Source organism: Strongylocentrotus purpuratus, unplaced genomic scaffold, assembly GCF_000002235.5.
Source record: "Strongylocentrotus purpuratus isolate Spur 01 unplaced genomic scaffold, Spur_5.0 spur5_scaffold_9, whole genome shotgun sequence".
NCBI classification, from domain to species: Eukaryota; Metazoa; Echinodermata; class Echinoidea; order Camarodonta; family Strongylocentrotidae; genus Strongylocentrotus; species Strongylocentrotus purpuratus.
In genome coordinates, this window is record NW_022145615.1 from 24285989 (window position 1) to 24292744 (window position 6756).

Below are 6756 nucleotides of genomic sequence, written 5' to 3' on the forward strand. Positions count from 1 at the left end.
TTCATTTTTCTCTTTTGGGGGGGGGGGGGGGGGGAAGCATGGGCAGCCTGTTGGCACTTGGTCATGAATTCATTGACCTATAGATAAGAAGAGTAAATCCGCAAGCAAAAGAGCAAATTCACAAGTCTCGGTTTCAACTTCCAATCCCCAAGGTAGTTCGCTCTCTACACATGAAATATTGATACAGCTCAGGATCCAGTCACGTCATCAGTCAAAGCTCAGTGCCTCCATCATGCTTAACCCTTCAGACACATTCACATATGATGCGCTAAAACCCAGCGCTCCTTTTATAATAGTAGAAGCGGAATTGTGCTTCGCATTGCTATATCTCATAGCACAGAGATAGAGAGTACAAATTAAAACATATTTTCCTTCCCAAATGCGTCACATTTTTTTATCCTATAGCAGAAAGTTGGTGAGTATGTGTAATACATTAGTCATCCCTAATTGCATTAATTTACATATATATATATATATATATATATATATATATATATATGTTGTATTACAAAAACATGCAGCAGTAAAAATGCCACGATTCCTCTACATTATATGTCAATAAGTCATTTACTGTGCTACCTGGTTCAAAGACCTTTGTACAAGAGTCTGCAAGACTCATTTCACAGTTTGGTTCTTTAATTAAAGAGAAGGTTGAGTTCTGGGAAGAGGTGAAAAATAATTTGTGAGTGTTATCATTCTTATTATGCAAGTGTGGAAGAACATCAGATAAGACATGTTCCTTGAAAAGCATGGCTCTTCAAATGCCTTTATATTCTAAATATGTCATGTAACATCGTAAAACTCGGGGGTAGGTTTTAACGCCACATGTTCGTGTAGTCCCATATACATCTTTTTGTGTACAGTGTTTGTAACTTTACCAAGACTTGGCCAAATTTCTTATCATTTTGATGATTCCAGAACCTTGCAATACACACAAATTCTTATATGCTAGATGATCAACCTTTTCTGTTCGATTCCACACCGTTTCTTTCACAATGCAATCGCATGACCAGAACTCAACTTCATCTTTAAGCATTCATTTCTATTAAAACTTTTTTCTAAGAAATTCAAGTGAAATTCATTAAAATTGATAGATATACTCTTTTTATTTCAAACATGATTAATCTAAGCAATATTTGAATTTAATCAGGCTATGCATGCTTAATTCATGACATATCATATTTACCTTACTTCAAATCAGTTCAATATGGTTTTGCTAAGTTCATCTTGTTCAGCTTGTAAAGCGGTTAAGATGCATACAACCTCTCTAGATGCAGATGAAGGTCTTCACTCACACTCACACAAAGATTAAAGTATGAATTATCATCATGTCTCCCCCATGAGGCCAGACTCTAGACATGCTAAATATTGATAGGGTATTGGATGAATTGATAATACTCCTGTTACGCATGGAAATGCTTTGTGGATGTCAGGGTTCACGAAGCTGGGAAATAATATTTCTCCCCAACCCCTCCCCCATCATAAAGCCATTGACCTTTTTTGCAATGTATACCTATTTTCTCTTTGATTTTGTCATGTCACTCTCACCCCTCCTCTCTCCTCCTGTTTCTCTTCCACCTCTCTCCCCTTCACTTAATCAATTTCCCACTACTCTTTCTCTACCCCTCTCCCCACCTCCACCCCCCCCCCACTCTTTCTCTCTCTGTCCCATTTTCCCTGGTTTCCTTTCCCTCACCCCTCTCTCCCTCTCTACACAAGATCTCTTTCAATATCTCTTTTCTCCTTCTCTCACCATCTGAACCTCTCCTTTTTTCATTCCCCCCTATTTTACTCTCAGTTCTTGCTCATATGCACCTTCTATCACAATTTTTTTATGTTTTGTTATCTTTCCACTCAAACTTGTCCCAATTTAATAATCTAATACTGCTTCCCTCCCACCAACTCAGTTTCTAAATTCTGTACATTATCCTCTTTTTTAAAAATGAAACAAATTCATTCCAATATACTATTTTGGTCCACAATCTATCTCAGCGGTAACCATAATAGGCCCTAATTAACCATAATTAACCACTATCACTTTAGCTATCAAAGCAAACTGACAGAAGACACGCAGTGCAAACTATAATTTTCAGGGAATAAAATATCAAAGTATCCAGCAACCACTCTTTCCTTTGAGAGAGAATTTTCATGTATGTCTTTATTTGCTGCACTGAAACCTTATACTGCCACACAATTTGGAGCATGCACTCAAATGTCTTATCTGACATGACAAAAGTATACTGCAGCATGTTCCGTCAGTCGACCAAAGAAAGAAGAATTGACAGAAGAGATCGTTATAGAATTGTCCACAGATGGCAGTGAGAACCGTGCTGGTGTATAAAGTAGGTGTCAGAATGCACCAAGAGATTTGACAATTTTTTTTTCTTTTTCTGTAACTCAAGAATGAAAGGTGGACTGCTGAATTATGGCCTTAATTTGTTGAATACTTTTTAGATCTAAACTTTGATATGTCACATTCTCAAGAAACATAAATTGGAACAAATCAAATTTTCGCATACTTGAACAATTACAAAACTTGGGGGTCTGAATAATTTAGTTGAGTTAATTTAGTTGTATGTGAAAATGCCCTGAGTCTGAATCAGTGTACTGAAAATATTCTACAAATTTGAACTTTCCAGTTGTCATGAAAAGAATGATAACAAGAATTTTCACTTAGGTTTCTTCCAAAAAACAAATTTCTAGAAAGTAATGAGGGGAAAGTACACCACTGGTTCTCATACACGAAGAGAGAGAATAGTGCAGCAGTTATATAATTGTCCAAGAAATAGTACAGTGAACTATACTGCAATACCAGGTATTAATTCCAGAAAGGGAATGTATATTCTAGGTGTCTCTTGTGAGGTGTTAGCATGCACGCTAAGAGAATTGTAAAGGCTCCTTCTCAAATGCTGCAATGAATCGTCGAGTTATTTTTAAAGCGTGTAAATGATTAGCAACTGAGCGCAACAGAGTTCTTACGTATATTCACTGGGCCTTTTGAAGTGTTCACACTCGTGTCATGACAAAAATACCACACACTGCGTCGCATATCTGAACAAGGCCGTAGGGATACAAGAGCTCCTTGGTCGTGATAGGGGTACTAATATATCCTGCAAGTTTGAGTTTTCCAAGCTTTATGAAGTGCCTGACAGGGACGTGCAAGAAACCTTTTCACACAAAAAGTGTTTTTCCTCAAGATTTATCAAAATGAAAAAAATGCTGCACTACACTACAAATTCTATCATTCAACCATAGAAAGAGAGAGAGCGAGAGAGAGAGAGAGAAGTGCATATAATCATTTACTAAGTGCAGTTTGAACAATGCTGGTAAAATCCAGAATTGAAAGTATTGTAGCTCTCCATTATAAGGTGTCAGAGAGGTGTGTGAGAGATTTGTAAAGGATACATGTGAAAGAGCTCCTGAGCATGATCAGATTATAACATTTTTCTGAAAATTTGACAGACCTAGATTTGATGAGTGCCTAAGAAATACTTGTCTGTGCAAGAATCAATAAAGGTCTTTCTTCTAGAAAATATATTTCTTCAATATTTATCACATTGTAAAAGCACCAACAATTTTCTGCAAGTTTGCACTACCTCAATTCGCACTACCTTAATTTGATGAGAGTCTAAAAAATACTTGCATGTGCAAGAATCAATAGTGGTCTTTCTTCTAGAAAATATTTGTCTTGAAGCTTTAAAAGTGGTACAATTTGAATTCTCCCTTTCAACCAAAGAGAGAGAGAGAGAAATACAGAGTGGTTAAATAATCATGAACTAAGTGAAGGGTGTGAGCTTTGCTGGATCATTCTTCAAGGAATTGTCCCTCGTGAGGTATCAGCGCGTGCACCAAGCGATGTTTGTAAATGTGAAAGGGCTCCTAAGCCGTGATCAGTGTAGTAGAATATTCTATAAGTTTGGAGTTACTAGTCTTCATGAAGTTCCCGAGACATTCTTTTATGTACAAAAAGTGTTATCAAACTTTCTTTGAGAATTTGTTTTTCTAAAGTGATTTTCAAAGATTTATCACCTTGGAAAAGTGGCACACTGCAAACTCTCTCTGTGAATCTTGAATCTAGCTCTACCTTGAGTGGTGTCAAAATGCACTAAGAAATTTGAAAAGGATACATGTGAAAGAGCTTCTGAGCATGATCAGTGTACTAAAGTGCTTTGCAAGTGTGAACTTTCTAGCTTTCATGCTTGTTTTTGGGGGGTTTTGGTCATAATTTTCTTGTATATGATATTTCATTGATACGGTACATATGTTTTGCGACATCTTATACTTCTTAAGACCATCTTAAAAACTGTTTTTATTTTACAGCAAAACTGACCTAATTCCATACAGCTGTTCATCATGTAAATCTAATTTGCCACCCCAAAAGAGACTCTTCACTAATTTGCAAATCCTTCTGCCCCTCACAAACATATTTGCTTTATTCATTTTACAGCAAACCTGACCTCCACGCCATGCCAATATATTCTCCCCTCCGCAAGAAAATCTCTTCCACTAAAATGTTACTCTCTATTGGCAAATTTACATCTTTATTTATTTTACAGAAAACCTAACCTTATTCCATACAACTTTCCACTATTATTCATTAGTGAAGACTATATCCTTCACCAACATGAATTATGCAAGTCTATCTAGCATTTTACAAACATCAGCTCAGAGCCAGAAGGGTGTTAACTGTGTGCTAAGTTATTCGAGTTAACATCCTTCTGACTCTAAACAGATGTTTGTAAATTGCTAGATAGACTTGCATAACTTGGATAATATCATTGTTGATATTTTTATACGGATAGTTGACCATCATTGCATAAAGCTTTTCTCCATGGAAATTTATTCATTACCTTTGAACGCAATTATCATATCAGATGATATCTAGACCAGAGGTATAATGTATCTACTGATTGAAAAGATAAAAAAGATAATCTTCAATCCATCTACTTGGCTTACAAAATAGGTCAATCTGATTGCATATAATTATATCATAAGCCTGGTACAGCAGATGTTTTACTTCCACAATACTCGAGAGAGTGGGAGAGAGTTGTGGGTTCTTTTTAGCTAAACTGTAAGGAGCAAGTTAATTGCACCTGTTGTTTTTCAAAACTTGTGCTGAGAGAAAATGTATAAAGTGATAAAGTGTATTTTACACAAAATTAGGCCTATTCTAAGAGTATTATTTGATAGACATTAATGGACAGACTAATAGTCAGGCTTTCCCTTCTGAAGTAGGTCATTATGATGAAAAGGGCAGGACCAGTGGGGGGGGGGGGGGGGGGAGTTCACATTCATTTTTCATAGGTCCATTAGAGATAATAATTATATATTATAACCTGAATCTATTTCCTTTTCTATTATTACTGGTAACCATTCTATATTACCAGCACATTTCAAAATGGCAGGGCTCTTGACAGACCAATTGACATTGTATATATCCATCATCTTAAAAAAAAGGTGAGGTAAATGTAGGTAATGGAATTTGGGCCAAAAAAAAACAGCCATACTTCATGTTGACTCAGAAGAAGAAAGCAATTAAGGTACCTCAAATCGACATCACATCAATAAAAGCTGACATGTTCTGTAATGATATACCTATTCAAGTACCATTATAAAGGGATTCAGAACAAACAACATGAGTTGTTAAGGAATTGTGGTAAAAATATGGACATGCCAATTTTCAGATCGATGGTAGAGCGAGGAAAATATGAGAGGCTGCATATACAATAGTTGAGCGTCCTCGCACAAAAACCAAACACTTGGCACGTTTTGAGATCACGTTCATCATCAATTTTGAGGTCTGTTCCTTTTTCTTCTGTTTTTCACTTACCAATTCGTCGCTGTTTTCACGAAGTGACGGTAGTGAAAAAAAATTGCATTCACTTTGCATTACGATTTTCCTCACTACCGTCACTTCGTGAAAACAAGGACGAATTATCTTGCTTGAGGTATCTCTCCATCCCCTCTCCTCTCTTCCTGCCTTCCTTCCTTCCTCCCTCCCCTCTCTCTCTCCCTCTCTCTCTCTCTCTCTCTCCTTCCTCCTCTTTCTCTTCCTCCTTCTCTCCCTCTCCCTGTCTTTCCCTCTTTTTCCCATGATCTTCTTCTCCGTGTCACTCTTGAATCTCTCATTGTCTGATTATCCCTTTCTCTCTATTCCCCGTACTAAGCTGTCTCCTCTCTTTTCCTTGTTCTCTTCTAGTATATCTCTCCCTCTGCCTGTCTGCCACTATATCTGTTCCTCACTCCCTCATCTCTCTCTCTCTCTCTCTCTCTCTCTCTCTCTCTTTCTCTCTCTCTCTCTCTCTCTCTCTCTCTCTCTCTCTCTCTCAGACACACACAACTTTTTAAAAATTATTTCAATGTTATTGTTTTCATTATCTTCTGCAACTGGTTCCACTTTTATCATACACTTTCTTTCCACCAGCTTCCCATTCGTCCCTCTATTGCTAGTTACAAGCAGTATGTACATGAGGATTCTGGTGATGATGACCGATTTATTCTACTCCTGGCTGGTCTGACGCTATGTGATTGATTATAAACATAATGTATTTGTCTTTCTTGATAAAGAAAGATCTAGTATACCTGGTGACAGCCAACTTGTTTGTTTAATTGTCACTCTTCTTCACCCATGCATGTTTGCCTCCCCCTCCCACTTTCTCTCTCTCTCCCTTTCTCTCTTTATTACTCTCTGCACTCACTCACTCTCTTTTTCTATTTCATTCTCTCTCTCCCCTATTAACCTCTCTCTCTTTCCCA